The sequence below is a fragment of the Schistocerca americana genome, chromosome 1, assembly GCF_021461395.2.
Source record: "Schistocerca americana isolate TAMUIC-IGC-003095 chromosome 1, iqSchAmer2.1, whole genome shotgun sequence".
In the NCBI taxonomy this organism is placed as follows: Eukaryota; Metazoa; Arthropoda; class Insecta; order Orthoptera; family Acrididae; genus Schistocerca; species Schistocerca americana.
In genome coordinates, this window is record NC_060119.1 from 1,180,591,356 (window position 1) to 1,180,614,197 (window position 22,842).

The window sequence follows — 22,842 nt, forward strand, 5'->3', positions numbered from 1 at the left end:
GGCCCACCCTTAGCCTTGACGACAGCTTAAACTCTCGCAGGCATACGTTCAATCAGGTGCTGGAAGGTCTCTTGGGGAATGCCAGTCCATTCTTCACGGAGTGCTGCACTGAGGAGAGGTGTCGATGTCGGTCGGTGAGGCCTGGCATGAGGTCTGCGTTCCAAAACATCGTAAAGGTCTTGTATAGGATTCAGGCCAGGATTCTGTGCAGGCCAGTCCATTTCAGGGATGTTATTGTCGTGTAACCACTGCGCCCATCCATGAAAAACACGACCACACCGTAACACCACCGCCTCCAAACTTTACTCATGACACTACACAGGCTGGAAAATGACTTTCACCAGGCATAAGCCGTACCCACACCCTGTCATCCGATCACCATATTGTGTACCGTGATTCGTCACTCCACACAACGTTTTCCCACTGTTCAATCGTCCAATGTTTAGGCTCCTTACACCAAGCGAGACGTCGTTTGACATTTACCGGCGTGATGTGTGACTTATGAGCAGCCACTTGACCATGAAATCGAAGTTTTCTCACCTCCCGCCTAACTGTCATAGGGTTGCAGGGGATCCTGATGCAGTTTGAAATTACTGTGTGATGGTGTGGATAGATCTCTTCCTATTACACATTACGACCCTCTTCAACTGTCGGCGGTCTCTGTCATCAACAAACGAGGTCGGCCTGTACGATTTTGTGCTGTATGAGTCCTTTCACGTTTCCACTTCACTATCACATCGGAAACAGTGGACCCAGGGATGTTTAGGTGTGTGGAAATCTCGTATACAGACGTATGACGCAAGTGACACCCAATCACCTGACAACGTTCGAAGTCCGTGAGTTCCATGGAGCTACCCATTCTGCTCTCTCACGATGTCTAATGACTACTGAGTTCGCTGATATGGGGTACCTGGCAGTAGGTGGCAGAAAAATGCACCTAACACGAGAAACGTATGTTTTAGGGCTGTCCGGATACTTTCGATCACATAGTATAATTCCTGCAAATGCTGGAGAGGTGAACGAGGAGTTCTGACGCCACGTTCAACCACATCCCACATGTGTTCGATCGGGATCAGATCTGACTTGCTGTGGGGCCAGTACATCAACTGGAACTCGCCATTGTGTTCCTCGAATCACTCCATCACGCTCCTGGCCTTGTGACATGGCGCATAATCTTGATGAAAAATGTCACTACCGTCGGGAAACATGATCGTCATGAAGGGGTGTACGTGGTCTGCAACCAGTGTGCGAAACTCCTTGACCGTCACGATGCCTTGGACCCATGGGTACCCACGTGAATGTTCCTTAGAGCATCAGGGAGCCGCCACCAGCTTGTCGGCGTCCCTTAGTACATGTGTCAAAGAGGTGTTCTCGTGGAAGGCACCAGATTCGCACCCTCCCATCGGCATGATAAGGAATGTATCAGGATTCATCAGATCATCCAACGTCCTGCCCCTGCGCCAATGTTCAGTGCCGATGGTCATGTGCCCATATCTTCCGCGCATGCGTGAGTCGTCGGCTGTGGAGGTCCGTCATTACGAGTATGAGATTTTCACTCAGCAGCGGAGTGTGCGCTGATATGAAACTTCCTGGCAGATTAAAACTGCTGTGTGCCCGACCGAGACTCCAACTCGGGACCTTTACCTTTCGCGGGCAAGTGCTCTACCATCTGAGCTACCGAAGCACGTCTCACGCCCGGTCCTCACAGCTTTACTTCTGCCAGTATCTCGTCTTCTACCTTCCAAACTTTACAGAAGCTCTCCTGCGAACCTTGCAGAACTAGCACTCCTGAAAGGAAGGATACTGCGGAGACATGGCTAAGCCATGTGCTATTAGCGCCAGTTCTGTGTAGTGCCACGTTGTGTGCCACCACATTCTGCAATTATCCTTAATTTATGAGCATGCGTGTAGATGCATCGTGCTTGTGTCTGCGTAGTGGTCATTCCTCGCCAGTTGACGCTGCTATCGCCTGGACGAGCTTATATCGACACTAGGTCGGTAGTCATTATGTTCTGATTGATCAGTGTACAGTCATCACTTTCGTCTTTGTCTTGTTGATTGCAAGATCATATTCTCTGCTTTGTTGGGCCAATCTTTGCATGCCGGTTTCCAATTGATGTCGGTTTGCTGCTATTATCAGAATGTCATCTGCGTAACCGGAGAATGCCACCTACAAAGACCAGACTTCAAGGAACTCCCTCGTAATGTGCTCACTATATTCACTGAAGAGTAGTGAAGAGAGAATATAACCACGTCTCACGCCGGCAATAGCAGGAAATATGTCTGAAAAAGCGTTACTGATTCTTACTTTAGCTGTGTTCGAAAAGGACTTTAACAATAACAAACAACAAAAATTAAAACAATGTGGCTGCTGTATCTAGAAAATTAAAAGGCGGCCCTCGTATTACATTTTCTACACACTATGTTGTGAAATGTCTGTTTTAGAGTTAGTCTAGCAGCAGCAGCAGCAGCATGCGTGGTCGGAATCAAGCCGCTGAGTCACGGTGTCCTGAAGCGGTCGCTGCAGCAGGCGCTGGCCCGCCTGAACTGCGTCCGCATTGCTAGGGCGTTTCACAGCCTGGGAGCTGCAACGTCACCGCACGTTTCCAGAATGACCGAGTCACGCCCGGCCCAGCCGACGACTGGAAGAGGGGCAGAGCTCCGCCGGATACGGGCCACGGGGACACAGAGCGTCCGTTTCTCTTGCTTTCCCAGTGGCCGACTTTGTTTTGAGAGATGTACTACTGAATTTAACTGGAGTACTGCTAGAGTTATGTAGCAGCGCCAATCGGTTAGTAGGCCGTTAGTAGCTGTAGAAGACAGGTGTGCTGCTAATTCTATAGAAATTGTTAGCACATTCGCAAGTTTTAGGACGTAATTTTCTCACCGACTGGCTAAGTGTGTAAAATTTCACGAACATAGTTCAGTATTGTTGTACAATGGTTATGCAAAGGAAGTAATAAGACACCGATTGATACAAACTATAGATACGTGAGTGGTAATAGAGTGTGGAGTGTTTAATGCTAGCCAGAGATTTTTACACTACTTTAGAGCAGGTGACGTATGAAGACAGTAGGGTATAAATTCATTATGCTGTAAACTATCGCCGACAGCGTAGTATAGCTCATCTAAAAGACCTGCTTGCAGGCTAAATACATCTTGCGGTCTACCTGTAATCGGATAACGAACCGAGCTTATTGGACTGAGAATGCTTTGAGAAATGCCGCCAATGCTGTAATCAATGAAACTCTCCTTTCTGGGCAGCGAGAAAGCTATTTCAGTATACCTGAGAAAATTAAGGACTAGAATGAAAAACAATAATTTCACTAAAATAAGTCTCGGACCTCTACCACGACTAGGACTTAATGCCAAAAAAAAAGTAGTAAAACGTGTTCTTGACCTGCAGGTTGAAGGATTTTCTCCATCAAGAAGAGATGTCAGAGAGAGAGACTGCAATATAGCGGACATACAAGGTTGAAAAGCCATATTTAATAAAGATAAGAAAATGGGGGGGGGGAAAGCAAGCATAAGTTCCTTTCTAACAAGAAATTCTGAGTTCTGTACGACGAAACGTGAAGGTTGTTCTTCACCAAGATCAGAAGTTGTGAACAGGAAAGAAGTATCTGATTAGTCTGAAATTTTGACCTAAATACTGACAGAAAATAATCTTCTTGATAAACCTGGATTCATACGGAATGCGGACGCAATTAAACTCCAGATCAACAACGTTGTTGGACAAGTAACTGTAGGTTACAACATGGTCAGGGAAAGGCGAGACAGCTACTGTTTTGACTTGCTGTAATGCAGAAGGCCCCTTTTTACCCCCTTGCTGCATAACGAGGAAGTACACAGCACTCCAGAATTACAAAGGGTGTCACCTCCAGGGACAGTTATCGAAATGTCGCCCGGGTCAGCCTACATTAACACAGACTTGTTTATGGATTTGTTGCTAAACGCCGGCCGAAATGGCCGTGCGGTTAAAGGCGCTGCAGTCTGGAACCGCAAGACCGCTACGGTCGCAGGTTCGAATCCTGCCTCGGGCATGGATGTTTGTGATGTCCTTAGGTTAGTTAGGTTTAACTAGTTCTAAGTTCTAGGGGACTAATGACCTCAGCAGTTGAGTCCCATAGTGCTCAGAGCCATTTTTTTGTTGCTAAACTACTTTATTCCCAGAAGCCTTTGAGCGAAAATCTCCTTGTCTAGGATGGTCACACATCACGTACAAATAATACCAATATGCTAGAAGCACCCAGAGATAATGACGTCAGTATGAACTGCCTACCGACTCAAACTGTACATTATCTTCAGCCATTGGACCGTGTTTGTTTCAAACCACTAAAGACATAAAGACACACGTCAGAAGTTCACCAGGGTGAAAGAAAGGTATCAATAATACAACCAGATCTCGATTTGGGAATTATAAGATTTTTGATGTTCAGAATGGCTTTTCAGCATTTAGAGCTACATGTATCTTCTATTCAATATGGAGGCTATTCCACATTATATTTATCTTTTATCCTGCGACCAAAACCATTCAGATCTTTGTTCTCCAAGCATACTTTCCTCATCTCATTTTTCTGTTCCCACTTCTCCTCAGCCAGGTACAAGTACTTCAATAAGTTTTCCTAATTTGAGTTACTGACCTTATTTTCACTATCCCATTTCTCCTCACCAATGTGCATGCGCATCAAGTTCTGCTAATGACTTTAGTAAATGGATCTTTATTGACAAACTCTGAACCTAATACAAACAAAGTGGGCGTTTAACAAAATCCAAGGGTCTGAAAACTAGCTGACCTATTCCGTCAGACTTACAACCCTCTGCTTCAAAAAGGAAACAAAGTGTTGTTAGCGTATCGGATCCAGCTTACATTAGCAAATAGAAAAGCAGAGATGAAAACAAGGGAAAAGAGGCCTGCTGAAAAATTCCCTTGTACAATGCGCAGAAATGAATCTAGTTTGTCAAAACAGTTTCCAAGAAGGCACAGATAAGATTGGAATTAATCATCAGATGATGACAACGACAAGTAAACTATTCTTCACTCCGATAATAATTCAAAAGTAATTCAATGAAGATGAGGGTGTGAAATATCTAGAACTTTATTCTAAAACTCGATCTAAAGCTAACTGGCTAAAATGTGCAGTGTGCGTGAAGACTGTCCAGTTTACAGCACCACGTGTGCATTTTTTGTGGAAGAAATGAAAAGAAAAACCTGTAAAAAAATTACAGTCATACGAAAAGTTGAATAATAATTGCTGTATTGTAACTGATTTATTTGTTTGGTTACCTGTCTCTGAACACTTTCATTCAGTTTCTACGTTTATATCAGCTACCACATGCGTTTTTAATAGTTAAGTGTTATTCTGATTACTTCATTGTTTCCATTAGTTGACATTGTAATACAAGCTTCCTAAGCCAGTTTTGTACCAATAGGCTAGACTTGTCTTTACAATTAGACGAAGCAGTTCCGAATTACAATCATGAATCATCTCTCCTACCCTACCCTAAGAGGAGAGATGGCAAAATACAGTCTTCTTAGATACCGTTTAAAATTCCAGTTTCATTAATGCAACGAAAATAAATAAATAAATAATGTATTTACAGAAGCGATATTTTTCTCACAGACGAGTAATTTGCGCCAGATATTTGGCAAGGATTTACACTTTTAACATACATTTTTACTGGGTTTACACAATGTTTCCGAGTTTCTCCTCGCTTGAGGCTATGTGCAAATGGTATTCCACATGGTTGAATGCAAGCTCCATTGCTATTTTGCATATGTGTGTATGATATTTCATGTAAAACTTAATAAATATAATTACTTCGTCTCTCAAATTATCTTATAATCAAAACAAACACCATAGCCGTACAAGTCACTCGCGTTCCAATTACGGCTCTTGTGTTCCAAGTATATTTCGAAGTGATGTTTATTCAGAGTAGCTTCTCGATCTGCGTATTTGGTGGTTTGCAAAGGGACTACGTTATTCCTTTGTGACCTGTTCGAATCCACGTGCACGCTTGGGAGATAGTATCCAGCTATATCTATTCCATTAGTAATCTTGATCATGTTGAGCACTACAGCTGACACTAAATGTCATTATTACCTGTTGAATAATTTTTCCATCCTCCTGAATCCTTTTGCTTCCACAGATGTGGTCACAAATTTGGTTTTTTGAATGAATATGACCATGCTTATGGTTTTGCTACAATGTTAAATGTGTCTAAGACTTACTGCGGATTATCTTCACTGCTTGTCAGTAGTACTGCATCGTCAGCATAACAAATGATTTTTATTTCTATAACAACTACCAGCCAATATCTTCTTTATCACCTTTTCCATGACTGTTTTAAAAAGTAGCGGACTCAAAGAGTCACCTCGTCTAATGCCACTACTAACTGCTGTGCAGCTAGTTAACCTGGAACCAATTTTCGCCTGAATGTGGGTGTTGGAATAAATGTCTTTAACTGTTTTATTAAGTTAGAAGGAATCCCCCGAGTGCAGAGAATGTTGACCACATCTGTTAACTGAATCCATCGGAAGCCTTCTGTAAATCAATAAAACAAAGACAAGCTGGTCTGTTGTATTAAATAGACTTCTCTACAACCTGTCTGAGAATGAATACTGCATCCATGCATCCCGTACCTGGTCTAAAACAATACTGGCCCTCTGTAACGGTTTTAATGCTTTTTATTTTATTTCTTATTATTTTTGTAATGAGTTTAAGCACTGTAGTTGGATCGGTCTTCCATAACTTACTGGTGATAAACTCCTGTTTCCTTTCCCGACGGCCTCTCTTGGACAACTCTCCTTTTATCGACCCAAACGATATCACGTTTCGAATTCCGAATGTGTCTTTCGTTTTCGGTCCTCAACTCAGACCTCATAAAACAGAGTGCTGGGTCATCAAAGGCTTAGAGAAGAAGACCCTGAAGAAGAAAGTCAGCGCTTCTTGTTGTTTTGCAGTATAAAAGGTGGTGGAGCACCAAAGCCTAGGAGATGTTAGAACTCCCAAACAAAGTCTGATGGGGCAAGTTGGGCTCCTATGCTGTAGTGAAAGCAGTCAGCCTATAGAATAGAAAAACTTGAAAAAAAAAAACACGTCGAAAGCCAGGCCAGCGGCTTATTGGAGGTGTAATTTCACTGCTCAGAGTACCAGTGATGTGCCTCGGGAAGTCCGGACTACAAATATGATTCTTAAGGCTAGGAATCAGAGAGATCAGTCCACCCAATTTTCAATATTTTTCTGTAGCACCACATCTCAAATGCTTCGATTCAGGTCCTCCCAAATTTCATGTTCCACTACCATATGCCGTGCACCAAACGCACACTCTCAGAAATTTCTTTCTCAAATTAAGGCCTATATTTGATACCAGCAGATTTCTCTTGGCCAGGAAAGCCCTTTTTGCCAGTGCTAGACTGCTTCTTATGCCCTCCTTGCTCCGTTCGACATTTTTTTTTTTTTTTTTTTTCCTCTCTTGGTGGCAAAATTTTTTAACTACGTCTCCTTCGTGATCCCCTACTCTGATGTTAAGTTTCTCGCAGTTCTCATTTCTGCTGCTCTACATTACTTTCGGTATTCTTCGATTTATTCTCATTCTATATTCTGTACTCATTACACTGTTTGTTCCACTCGAAAGATCCTGTAATTCTTCTTCAATGTCGTCAGTGAATCTTATCATTGATATCTTGCCACTCTGAATTTTAATCCAACCCTTAAATGTCTCTTTTATTTCCGTCCTTACTTCTTCGATATATAGACTGACCAGAGTACATCCTAGTCTTACACCCTTAATCCGAGCACATCGTTCTTGGTCTTCCAGTCTTATTGTTTCCTCTTGGTTCTTGTGCATACTGTACACTAAGGTTACCAGAATCGTAGGATAGCTATATGCACGTCTACAGATGGGGTTTGTATCGCATACACAAGGTATAAAAGAGCATTACATTGGTGGACCTGGCATTTGTATGTAGTCCAGTGATTCACGTAACAAGGTTTCGGGTGTAATTATGACCGCAAGACGGGAATTAACAGACTTTGAAAGCGAAATGGTAGCTGGCGCTAAACTCATGGGACATTCTGTTTCGTTACAGAATTCAGTATTCCGAGAACCACAGTGTCAAGAGGTGCCGAGAATTCCAGATTTCGCCACTGACTACGCAATGACCGACGGCCTTCACTTAACGATCGACAGCAAAGGCGTTTGCATAGAGTTGTCTGTGCCAACAGACAAGCAACACTACACGAAATAACCGCAGAAATCAGTGTGATACGTAAGAGAAACGTATCCTTTAGGACAATGCGGCGAAATTTAGCGTCAGTAGGATGTGGCAGCATACAACCAACACGAGTGCCTTTGCTAGCAGCACGACATCATCTGCGCCTGGGCTCTTGACCACATTGGCTGGACTCTAGATGACTGGAAAACCGTGGCCTGGTCAGAGGAGTCCCGACTTCATTTGTAAGGAGCTAATGGTAGGGTTCGGGTGTGGCATAGACCCCACGAAGCCATGGACCCAAGTTGTCAACAAGACACTGTGCAAGCGGTGGTGGCTCCAGAATGGTGCAGGTTGTGTTTATGTGGAATGGACTGGGACCTCTACCCCAACTGAACCGATCATTGACTGGAAATGGCCAAGTTCGGCTACGTGGAGACCATTTGCGATCATTTATGGACTTCATCTTTTTTTTGCAGTTCAGTACACCCTTTTCCTGTTTTCATGCTTGACCTGTGTTCAGTTTTTGACGGGCTATCCACGGGACCATCTTACCACTAAGTGTGAGGGGCGAGCGATGGGGAATTTCCCCCGTGAGGAGACGCGTATATCCCAAGCCCCAACAAGGACTTTCTCCTGCATACACAAGAACGTGCGGCGCACTTCTCACACCAGTAATATACTCCGTGGACGCCCCTATTGGCGCCTCACAACTCAACCCAGCAATCTCACCATCACAAGCTTGCCCCGCCCCTCCGCCTCGAAATCCCGCTACCCGCTACCCACGTACTGACAGCCACCACATCCTGGCAGCCTGACCACACTTCCGGCTTCTTGGGCAAAGATCAAATTCAAATATGTGAAGCGATTATCTATCATGGCACGGTTCAGGTATTGATGCCATAAACATGTGACATCAGAGTTAGCTGGATCTGTTGGTGCTCGATTGTTCTCTATTTAACTGACGGTCTGCACTGCCCCATTAGTTGCTGCAGTCGTGGTTCCCTTCCGACTTTCTATCAGTGGAAACCAGTGACATTGCGTCAACGTCTTGCATCTCTAGACACTGCTACATTTCCTGAGCCCGATCCCACCGACGGTGGGAGGGTGGGGGGGCGGAGGGGGGGGGGGAGATTTAGGGGCGTGAGGTTGCCACGACAGACAGAGGGATCAGTATTCTGCTGCATCGCTTCCTCCGTCCCATCGCCATGAAGTTGTCAGTCTGTCGCTGTAGGTGATATAGTCTGTATGGTTGTGACTTTGCCGATGTCTGTTGTCCTCTTCTTCCACTTCCTCAGCGACTGCTGTTTTCTTTGACGCATCTCCATGTCTGGTGAGGACTGCCATTCTAAATGGTCCTCCTGCAGACCAGCTTTTAAGTACAATCATTCAGCCAACACCAAAGTAGGGGATGCCATGACTGTTGGACTGTTTTGTGTCATCATCGTGTTGTTGTGGCTTGTCCCTCATCGTTGATGTCAACGGGTGGTCAGGTTTCTGGACACAGACGCCATTTATGGAGTGGCTTGTCACCCATGTCGCTCCACATATGTAAGAGGTAATGATGGCAGCTAAACTGGAAGTTCCTGGTCACCATGGGGGAGATGAACTAGACGTCATCAATGGAGACACTCAGATCGAATGTGACCTTCCTGTACGCAGCTGAAGCAGATCCTATGTTGTTCATGATATACAACGATGGAACGACACCCTCTGATGCGCACATGAGATGGTATGTTCTTTCAGAAGTTGATACGCCATTGAGTACTGGTAAGTCTCGAAACTTGCTCATTTCTCTGCAATATGATTGAGGACTGTTACATGTGTCCAGAAAGCGTCTATAACCATGTCCATTGGAATTTCAAATGGAAGTTCGAATATACAAACTCCCATGCTGTCGTGATCAACTGGAACTGCAGCCATGTTCCCAAAAATGTGACAAAACTGCTAACCATCCTCAGATCGTAGAAGAAGTCTGTCACAAACTGCTCCATCCACGAGCTTAAGGTGAACTATACTGGAAGCAATGGACAACTGAATCACTGTCAGCTCTCTTAGGTAGCGTTTCACCACATCGCATCAAAAACTCTCAATTTCGTATGCTTTAGGCCGTGTATATTGTGTTTCAAAAGTGAACTTAAGCATTTCTTTTCGGTAGAAAAGAGCCATTGTGGTTCGCGTAGATCAGTATACTAGTGTGTGGTGCAGCTCACAAGTAAACATCACCAAGCTAACAATGAGCTGACAGAACACAGGCAGGTCTGCACTGCTACGCTGCCGAAGGCAGACTGCCCCCTAGACCATGAATGACTTACGATTTCTGTTGTCCTTATAGGAGTACTATTTTTGTACTCTTCTTTCGAGAATTATAAACAGGTGTCAGCAGGGAAGAAACAGGGTATCCAGTATTAGAGTCAGAATTTGAAAGAACTTTGGACTACGGCAGGAAGAAGGTTGTTCATATTGGCGTGTAGAATGCTTGAGACTAGCGATATACCGTCTGACTTTCGGAAAAACATCATCCATTCAATTCCGAAGGTACAAGAGCCGACAGGTGTGAGAATTATTTTACAATCAGCTTAACTCATCATGCATGCATGTTTCCCATATATTTCGTACGCATAATGATTGCAGTAGAGAATTTTCTTTGTCCACACACATCACCACGTGGTTTTGTTCATCCATGCGGGTACGAAATGGGCTCATGGAAACTAGCTCCATATTCCTATGTGGTTTATTTTGCAAGTATAGCTCCTATTCACCTCGCATTAAACACACCAGCTAACTTTCAGCAATCAAATAAGAATGCGACGGAGCAGTTACTGAGAAGTAGCTTGAAATACAATTTTCAGACGCATCACTGTCCTCCACAGGGGAAAACCACCTTAAAGTAGCACTGTCCATTCGCATAAGGAGGATTGAGTGCTTTGGATCAAGAGTGCTATGTTGGTGGTAATTCAGCTACCAGGAGGGTCATCCAAGACGGACAGGACAAAGGAGAGGAACCAGACGAAGTGTGTCCCACAACGGAATATTGGCCCTTATATCCTAGACTTGTCCTAATCATATCCCTTTCCCTATCTCCAGTTAAAGGGTAGGGAGGACTCGTGGGTGTAGGCAAGCCAGCCTCCCTAGGCGAGAAAATCCTTAGAAGAAAATCGGTCAGATTGGAAGGTACCAGAGTGGCAGTCCCATTATCCATCTATACTCCTGCAGGCCTTGTACAACAGCCAGGTGAATTTTGCCAGACATTGTTAGTAACCAAATCAGCCTTGGATCAGTGTCATGCATACTGACGATAAATCCAATGATGAGAAAGACTGGCCACGTAAATTTCTGGTGGATTCATGCAGACCTTCGGTCCCCGCCATTGCGTTAGTGGAGGCACAAGCTTGAGACCATTTCCCATAGTTGTGGGAACTGCCGTTCCAGCCTTGCATCAGGCACACACATGGGCGGATTTCTACGTAGGCGTCGTTCAACCAAATCGGCGAGCCGGTGGCTGACACACTACTCCAGCACACTCATGTCGGCTACCACAATCTTTCTCACACGATTTGAAAGTACCTTTTTGGCAAAAAAAAAATGGTTTCTACGTTAGCTATAGCTTCATATATCAGCTTCATGATAACGTGCCCATCATTTCGCTAATGGTCATAGGAATTGTGAAATTTTGCATATAAATAACACACTGCCTGAAATTCGAATACTTTGCAATTAAAAGTACGGATCGCTATGAATTTGTGTTTGGTGCATATTAGATCATATATTGCTGAGGATGACATTTAGCTAACACAAAGAATTTTTCTTTAGACTTAGGAGGAGGCTGCTATGTATCACTAATCTCAAGAAAATTGATATTATCCAGCGCATTCACTTGCGATCGCACGCGTCAGTAAAAAAGCCAGAATGAAATACTTACAACATCCCTCACATCTCACAAACTGTTTGATGTATCGAAACAAGATTTTGGGAAATGGTAGCAAGCAAAGAGGAAAGTACTTTGTCTTATAGTAAACAAGCTGAACTTTCTTATCTACCACAACTTACGAGTAACTGCAAACTTTTCTAATGGAATGATGTAATTTTTTGAGCCATCAATAGCTGGTGAAATCGGGATTAGTGTGACTTTGAAACAAGATAACGACGAAATTTACAGTTTTATATTTATACCGAGAATATGCTTTTTCATAAGCTTTTGACCTGATTTGGCCTCGGTTCCTCATTTAACAAACCACTATTTCAGCATTCTATCGAAACTGCAACTGCATTAGGACTGCATTGTGTCAACTCCGCTTTGTTCTGCCAAAAGAAGCAAATTTTAACATGGCCACCGGGTAAATGTAGCTATACTCGAAATTCGCTAGTGGTGAATAGGTGGTTTCCAGGTGACAGCAAGTTTTAGTTACTACTAGTATAGTAAAAGGATTGGACTAATGACCATACCGAAAAGATTGTACAATTGTACCAGGAAATACGTAGTCTGTGAAAATTTACACATGAACATTACACAGACACGAGTTTACAAAATAGAGCGGAAACAGACAGCTGAAACATTTATAGGCAGTATTCCAACTTTGGGTAAAAGGTTTATAAAAGCTTACAACAGTGCCAAACGAGGGAATACCTCAAAAACGTGCAAGTAGAGAGCTTTCCCTGATGTGAGCAAAAATTGTACATAGTGTATCGAAAGTAACATCAGCCTGTTTTGTAACGAACTAATTTACATACAGAAAGCAAGTCAGATATAAATATGTTGCATTCACTGATGATGTTTTATTTCAATAAAACGAAAACAAATGTGTATTTTGTTATAGTTGCATAACAAGGATTTAAGGTACGTTCAGTAATTCTAGAAGTACCTCAGAAAAGTGTAGTTCTCTATAAAGAAGCGTAAAAGGGAAGGGTGCAATATGATGTGTCTAAACCAGCATTGTAGTGAGCGTCAATTTGTGACACAAATGTGTATTTTGTTATAGTTGCATAACAAGGATTTAAGGTACGTTCAGTAATTCTAGAAGTACCTCAGAAAAGTGTAGTTCTCTATAAAGAAGCGTAAAAGGGAAGGGTGGAATATGATGTGTCTAAACCAGCATTGTAGTGAGCGTCAATAACGTGGCGCTTTTACTACGCTCATTATTGTAGGCTGTTACCCATCTGCATTTACATGTACATTGTAACTCTATAATTCACAGTTAAGTGCCTGGCAGAGAGTTCATCGAACCACCTTTAAGCTAATTCTCTACCGTTCCACTCCCGAACACCGCGTAGGAGAAACGAACACTTAAATCTTTCTGTGCGATCTCTGATTCCTCTTATTAAGATGCTCGTTTCTCCATATGTAGGCGGACGCCAAAAAAAATTTCACTCTGTCAGGAGAAATCTGGTGATTGAAATTTCATGAGAAGGTCCTGTCGCAGCCAAAAACACCATTGTTTTAATAACTACCACCCCAATTGGCGTACCATATCTGTCGCACTCTCTCCCTTAACTTGCGATGATACAAAAAGAGCTGCCATTCTTTGAAGTTTTTCTATAATCCATATCTGTGTCACGTCCATTATTTCACAGGCAATACGACTTACTGAACTTTACAAAGGCTCAAACAGCCGACGACTGTCACAATTTTGTTCTCTCGATGATATACAAAACACCGAAAGAAAAAAATCGCAGCACCAAAATCTAATTAATGCAGAGTAATGAAATTTCCGGAATACGTTTGTCTAGATAGCAAATTTGTCTTGCTGAAAAATGGCGTCTGGGGTGTTGTGCAGAAAGGGTATGGCTAAGGGTCGCAGGATATCATTCACGTACGTCACCCTGGTCGCATTGCTCTGGACACGCAGGAACTGTGTTTTGTGGCTGTACCCAGTAGCACCCCACACCATAAGACCTTGAGTTGGAGCTGTATGTCTTGTGCCAATGCAGTCGCTGTGATCCTGGTCCACTTGTCTACGACGAACCAAAATGCGGCCGAGAATTCTTCCGGGTTGTGTGGCCGTGGTCCATTGAACTCTTCTTGTAAGCTGCATGCCAGATATCTTGCTGTTTGGTACTTTGGGGAATAATTAGCACTGACAATGGGTCTCGGAGGAAGGTTAATCTTATGAACTTTAGGTAGGCCACAAAGTCTGGGACACATAGCCTCACTCCTCAACAAACCTTTCTTGTCCTCCTTTTGAATTGAAGTAGATGACTTTATCAGTTGCATTGTCTTTGTCAGAAGGAAGAACCACTATCCCTTCCTCTGCACTTAAATCTCTGAGAGCCCTTCCCTCACCTTTCGTTAGGTTATTTTCCAAAGGTTTGTTGCGGCACAAGACCCTGGTGGTTTCGATTCGAATTACATTTGCATTTCCTTTGGGGAGGGTTCGTATCCCTGCTGCTACGTTCGCAATTATCTCCTCAACTAGTACTTTCGTAGGTGTAATAAAAGTTTCCTCCTTTTGCAAGGACCGAAATTCCATCTTGAGACTATCTATTAATAACAGTATTAATAACAGTATCTGACATGACAACGTTACTAGTACTTAGCACATTAGGTTGTAATTTGTCAAACTTCTTCTTGTGCCTACTAGTAGTTACTTCCATTATAGATTCCATCGACCTAAAAATCAGGTAATATATATTATTCCACAGATCTACCGATACCTAGCTGGCAATGAGTAAATGTAATTGCAGTAACGTACGGTCAACAGAATCCATCTCTCGTCTTGTAAAATGTATCCAACCACATATTGGACGAACTGATTCTTATGTGAAAGATTCATGTCATTTCATTGAGAAACTGAAGGGACTAGCTTTGGCTGCTGAGGATATTCTTGTCAGTTTTGACATAGTGTCTTTATTTACGATAATTCCGCTAAACGAAGTTATGGTTTACATAGCGGATGTTTTCCCAGCAGATTTGACCGCCCTTTTCAGTTTTATGAGCAGGTTGATGGTGTGGCCATGGGTAACTCACTGAGTCCTACGATCGCCAATTTTTACATGGAAAAATTCGAACAATTAGCTCTGGAAAAAGCGAATAAGAAACCGTGTCGATGGTATCGATACGTGGATGATACATTTGTGGTTTGGTCACATGGCAAAAAAGCTTTAGAGGAATTCTCTTGTTGTTTACATAGTATAAATCATAATAGCCAGTTTACCGTGGAAATGGAGAAAGACAATGCAATATTCTTCTTGGATGTCTTCGTCATGAGACAGACTGATGGCAGCTTGAAACATAAAGTCTTTCGGTAGGTCACACATACCGACAGATACTTGCTTAAGGATTCCAATCATCATCCACAAAAGAAAAGAGGTGTAATTAAAAGTCTAGTGGACAGAGCTAAAAGGATTTGTGCGCCGGAATACCTGGACGCCGAGTTAAAACATCTAACGTAGGCTTTTGAGAAGAATGGGTACTCTAATAAGGAAATAGAATTTTGCGACCGAATAACAGGAGGCCTAAGGCCTTCATCAAAAAAGTAACGGATCAAATCGGCACGATTTTAAGGGAACATAACGTTCGACCGATTTTCATACCAACTAAGAAAATAGGCCAAGCACTTCGTTCCGTTGAGGATAAACGTCCCCCTCTGTCTGCAAGTTGTGTATACAAGATTCCGTGTACATATGATAGGGTCTACATTGGAACTACAAAGAAAAGTGTGAATACACAGTTGAAGGAACATAAAAGTGTTTGCCGACTACGGAAAACAGACAAGTCAGCCGTGGCGGAACATGCTCTTCAGTCGGGTGATCAAGTAGTGAAATTTTCGGAAACTGACGTTTTATGTACTATGACGAACTATTGTCCACGGCTATATAGAGAAGCCATCGAAATATATAAACATGGGGGTAATTTTAACAGTAAAGAAGAAGGTATGAAGCTCAGCGATATATGGACAATGGCGCTACAGAATCAATGACAATTTTTTATTTTTGACGTACTATGATCGATAGTTATATTTTATCCTTGACAACGTTTATCGCTGCTATGATGCGAAATCCAGAACACCTTCCACGGTATTTAGGCCGTTCTTCGACATCCGACTCGTCAGTCGGCAAGGCTCAGCACAACCAAGAGCACCTCCGAAGATGGGACGAAACGTCAGGGATAGAAGAGTTCCATGGACCACGGCCATACAACCCGGAAGAATTCTCGGCAGCTGAACCAAAATATGGCCATCATTTTCAAACAAACAGAAACTGGATTGCTTCGAAAACACTATCTGAGATCGTTCCTGCCCACAGTGATATCGTCCCATACGCCATTGCGTTTAGCATGCTTCTGCACGTTCGTCAAAGGTAGGCAGAGCAGTGGGCGATGTAACCCATGCCGTAGTAAACAGCGACGGACTGTCACCCCTGATAGTGTACTGTGTGTTACACTACCCCACTGTTGCGCCAGAGACGGGGAGGACGCAGATCCGTCATGCAGTGCCATTCGGATGAGGCGTCGATCTTCTCCGCTGCTTCGACCTCACCCATCTTGTCGTGTTCTACGGCCTTCCATTAATATTCGGCACACACTCGTTGCGCTACCGAAACACTTCGTCCCATACGAGCAGTAATTTTCCAGTTGGATGCACCACATTCTGTCATACCAGTAATGCTCCCTCTTTTAAACCCACTGATTTGACGGTACGGTTCGCATGTACTTTGCGATGCCTACTGCACGTGTGCTCAAGTCACACTGATAGTAATAAATTTTTTGGCCAAGATTGCCCTTCTTGCCTGATTTAGTCCTCCTTGCTTCGCCTGTCATCGGTTATTGTACCTCAAAGGTAGACAAATTGCTTAACTTTGACTATTTCGTGATCATCAGTTTTGATGTCAAACTTCTCGTTATTCTCGTTTCAGCTACTCCGCATTACTTTCGTCTTTATTCGATTTTCTCTCATTCCATATTCTGCACTCACCAAACCATGCATTGCATTCATCGGTGACTGTAACTCTTATTTATCTTCACTGAGGGTAGCATGTCATCAGCGAGTCTTATCTTCGATATCCTTTCACCCTGAATTCGAATCCCACGTTTGAACCTTTCTTTTATTTCCGACATTACTTCTTCGATGTATAGATTGAACAGTAGGGGCGAAAGACACCATCACATCCTTTTTAATCCCAGCATTTCGTTCTTGGTCACAATTTTATTGTTCGCTCTTGGTTCAAGTGCATATTGTATATTACCTGCCTTTTCCTACAGATTACTCCAATTTTTCTCAGAATTTCGAACAACTTGTAGCATTTTAAACAGTCGAATGCTTTTTCCAAATCAACATATCCGATGGTCGTGTCTTGAATTTTCTGTGTCTTTACTTCCATTATAAAACACAACGTCAGTACCGCTTCTCACCTGCGGGGGGTTACTGAGGATCAAAGAACGAATTAAAACTACGGATGACATTTAACTATCTGAATGTCTAAACAACTGATTTTCCCAGCTCTGTTAAAGGACGTGATGAAGTCAACTAAGGTGGATAGTTTTACCATCTCGACTATTGTTAATTATTTACGTCAGATACTAATTGGACTTCGTGATTTGTGTGGTGTGTGATTTTCTTCGTAAGGAACGTACTTCTCATCCTTGCTTAATATGACAAATGAATATGTGTGTACTTCGTAAATAACGTCATTTTCAGCCTCAGTCAGAAAAAAGATTTTCCAAGAATCACAGTACTGTAGAAGGAAATCTGTTGTTGGAATATGGCAACCTGGCATACCCTTCTCTCTGCCTTCCCTCAACAATAAGTATAGCATAGATACGAGGTGCATTCAAGTTCTAAGGCCTCCGATTTTTTTTCTCCGGACTGGAAAGAGATAGAAACATGCGCATTGTTTTAAAATGAGGCCGCGTTCATTGTCAATAGGTCCCAGAGATGGCAGCACCGTACAGCAGATGGAATTTTACCACCAGCGGCGAGAATGAGAACTGTTTTAAATACTTAAAATGGCGACGTTTTCCTTACTTGAACAGCGTGCAATCATTCGTTTTCTGAATTTGCTTGGTGTGAAACCAATTGAAATTCATCGACAGTTGAAGGAGACATGTGGTGATGGAGTTATGGATGTGTCGAAAGTGCACTCGTGGGTGCGACAGTTTAATGAAGGCAGAACATTGTGTGACAACAAACCGACACAACCTCGGGCTCACACAAGCCGGTCTGACGACATGATCGAGAAAGTGGAGAGAATTGTTTTGGGGGATCGCCGAATGACTGTTGAACACATCGCCTCCAGAGTTGGCATTTCTGTGGGTTCTGTGCACACAATCCTGCATGACGACCTGAAAATGCGAAAAGTGTCATCGAGGTGGGTGCCACAAATGCTGACGGACGACCAAATGGCTGCCCGTGTGGCATGTTGCCAAGCAATGTTGACACGCAACGACAGCATGAATGGGACTTTCTTTTCGTCGGTTGTGTCAATGGATTAGACGTGGGTGCCATTTTTCAATCCAGAAACAAAGCGCCAGTCAGCTCAATGGAAGCACACAGATTCACCGCCACCAAAAACATTTCGGGGAACCGCCAGTGTTGAAAAAATGATGGTGTTCATGTTCTGGGACAGCGAGGGCGTAATCCTTACCCATTGCGTTTCAAAGGGCACTACGGTAACAGTTGCATCCTACGAAAATGTTTTGAAGAACAAATTCCTTCCTGCACTGCAACAAAAACGTCCGGGAAGGGCTGCGCGTGTGCTGTTTCACCAAGACAACGCACCCGCACATCGAGCTAACGTTACGCAACAGTTTCTTCGTGATAACAACTTTGAAGTGATTCCTCATGCTCCCTACTCACCTGACCTGGCTCCTAGTGACTTTTGGCTTTTTCCAACAATGAAAGACACTCTCCGTGGCCGCACATTCACCAGCCGCGCTGCTATTGCTTCAGCGATTTTTGAGTGGTCAAAACAGACTCCTAAAGAAGCCATCGCCGCTGCCATGGAATCATGGCGTCAGCGTTGTGAAAAATGTGTACGTCTGCAGGGCGGTTACGTCGAGAAGTAACGCCAGTTTCATCGATTTCGGGTGAGTAGTTAATTAGAAAAAAAATCGGAGGCCTTAGAACTTGAATGCACCTCGTACTTCATCTCACTGTCACCCTACAGCATTCATACTACAGTAGTGTTGACAATCGCAGAACTCATCACAATTATACGTGATGTCTGTTTCCCTAACAATCTGCTACGAAGTACGCGCATTTTTTAACTGCATGGCCAGTAGAAGAATAGTTCTAACAGTGGATGAAAAATGGAAGTGATTTATGGAATCGAGAATGAAGCTTAAAAGGATGACGTGTATCATCAGTTCAGCCTCGTAATTTCCAAACGACCTGGAAGAACAAGGATAAAATTGTTACTGCGTTTGAAAAAAATTGATCTAAAATTCAGCGGCTACGAAAAACTGAACGGAGCGACGTGCATAAAGCACTGCTTAAGTAGTTTAAGCAACAGAGAAGCGTCGGTGTATCGATTAGTGGACCTCTCCTTACGATGAAAGAAAAAGACTTTGCCAAGAAATTAAAAGGTGAGGAATTTGTTTGCAGCAGTGGCTGGATTGACAGATTCAAATAAGGTCACGTCATTACTTTTGGCAAAGTGAGCAGTTAAACCAACAGTGTGAATACTGAAACAATCCAAGCGTGGCTCACTGCCGTGCGGCCTTCAGTTCGTGAAGGATATGCAGACTGACATCTTTAACGCAGACGAGACTGGCATTTTCTTTAAATTGACACCTGAAAAACTCTGAAATTGAAGGGCGGGAAAATGTGTCGGTGACAAGTTATTACATAAAGAACCATTAACAATTCTGGTTTGTGCTAGCGCAGATGGAACTGAAAAGAAAAAATTGTTCGTGACAGGTTGATCAAAAAATATTAGGTTTTCTAAGCATGTAAGAAAAGCTACCAGTGGACTACAGTGCTAATAAAAAGTCCTGGATGACCTCCGAACTCTTTGAAGCTGAAATAAAGAGTTGGGTTCTGGAACTTAGATTCTGGTCCTTGTTGGCAACTGTCCAGCACATCCTGCAGTCACTGGACTGGAGAATATTTATTAAGCTTGTTTTTCCTTCTTCCAAATGCGACAAGCTTATTGCAGCCCACGGAGCAAGGAGTAATTAGGAGTCTGAGCTGCCACTGTCGTAAGCTCATATTACTGAAAATGATACAAAAGTTTGATTATTCTGTTACGTTGATGGACACCATCACATGCAATACCGACGCTTGGAGCCGGGTCACGGCCCAAACCATAAAGGACTGTTTCCGTCATGCAGGAATCAGAACTGATGGAATGAACCCCGACGAAAGGGCAGGCATGTTCAGTGACACTGATCACCTGGTGCTATCTGCTTTGCTGCCAGAAATTACCTGTGATATTTTCAATCAGTACGACCATCAAATGAATGCGACAATAGATGATGACATCGTAACAATCGAAGGACAAACTGAAGACGGAGCTGCAAATGAAGTAAAGAATCAGTTTTACAGTGACCATGAAGAGAGCAAGGCATATGAAGAAGATAAAGAAAAAAAATAAAGTGTCTATCCTTATTGTGAGTGACACTTTGGAAGCTATAAGAATAGTTGAACTTTTTTAATGAAGCTAGAGGATGGAGCAGTGAAATTGCAAATGAAATAATGAACATAGAACGTAATTCAGAAAGTGTGTATTGGCCAAATAGACAGCAGAGTGAAATGTCTGATAACTTCACTGCTAAGTAAAGAAGTTTGGTGAGTACTCAACATTTTCATTTATATACTGCATTCAGAGTGAATGCTGTATGTTAAATAAAATAAGGCTAAATAAATTTGTTGTCCACTTGCCACCACAATAAACTGAAAATACGAATCTCGGTTACAACGACACTCGCTTGTAACAACATAATTTTCAAGGTCCTTCCATGGTTGTTATAGCCAGTTTCCACTGTAGACAAAGTGTGTGAGACGTGCACCGGATGGGACTAACATGGAATATTGAACAAAGGAGGGTGGTATGAAAGGTGACATGTTTGTTTGGCTTGCGGAAGAGCGTTACGGGAATGTTAGAACGTGAACTGGGAGACTTTTGAAAAAGGACGCAATTTATCCCGTGAAAACACAGTGACAAAATTTCAAAAAGCACTATAAGTGAAGAATCTAGAGATATTATTCACGTCTCTAGTTACCGCTGCCGTAGAGACAGTGAAGACAGTTAGACCGACTGAAGAAGGAACAGGGGCACTTAACTCTTCCTTCGCTTCATTCGCAATTTGAACAGGAAGAAACAATAACATCATTTGTTATGGAGTAAAGTTAAGCGCCGGCACGCCAGTCTGGAACGAAAGAAAAGAGACGGCTGTGAGAAGACGTAAGCTAATCGCACGCTGACAGACCCCTCTCCAGGACGACAACGCGACAACAGCGGCCTCTATGTGAAGAGGACATAAGCGCCGAGCCCGACTGGTCGCTGCCAGTTCAACAATAGTTTCAGAACTAGCAACATGGACAGAAGCATCAACTCTAATCACTTGCCTGCACCGTCTATGTAACACGGACTTGGAAATTGTTAGACTGAAGAGATTTTCTATTTTGTCTGTCACCGTTTGCTTGCGACACATCTATGTAACACAAAGTTAAGTAATGTATTTTCTCATTTTGTAATAAAACTCATTAATACGATTTGTTTGAAAGAAATCAGGTTTCCTAGACCCCCACAATTGACGACTAGGCTGGATTAAACGTACTTGTACCACGCTATTTACCCTCTACTTTGTGCAACGCAATGCTTTGCAGAGTATGTACACTGTCTGATCAAACGGAATCGGACACCAGAATGTAATGCAGAACTGACCAATAGATGTCGTCAGAGCCGGACGTGCCTGCACAAAAGGAGGTGGAGAGTGCTGTGTTGTTAGTAGAGAAATAGTTGCTACTCCAGGCGGGCGTAAAAATGAATGTGCGCAACGGAAAACAGTAAACGCTAAAATGATGATTTGGCCCTTTCTGACTATCCCCTGAAGCAGATCTTAGGATCTCTTAATGCTCCTTATTTTTACACATAAATCACAATCTAAGTATAAATGAATGATGAAGGCAACTAATACTACTAAATGATAAACGTTGTTGTTCAACATATATTTATTATAGATTAAAATCAACCCTTTAAATACAATTGTCTATATTTTCTAACGAAAATTATTAACCAATTGCCCAACTCTGCCCTTTATTACGACTGCGCGATCTAATATCAGTAACGCAAAATGACTGACATCATCTGCGTACCAAACACTAGAAAACACTACTTTCAAAGATGATCTACGGTGGTGTGGAACCTCAGTGGAAATAAAGTAACGTGATCACAGCTGTTTAGCTTTATAGGCCTAAGGAGCCGAAGCAATTTGTGATATCACCGTATGTACTGCGTCCGGTGTGTCCAAGTGATGGTTCTCGTACTCGTCTGCAACGTTGGAAGAACTCCAGCCACAAATACTCTTTCGAACACTAGGACGGCAGAAGGCGGTCCTCTGGCAAATATACTCTAATACTGTTTCTCCTCTCTGTGTTCTACAGACGAGAAACGCGAACTCCCAACCACAAGGACGGAGTTCAGATAACGTCTCAATGAAAGTATAGGCAGCAGAAGTGCTCTCAATTACT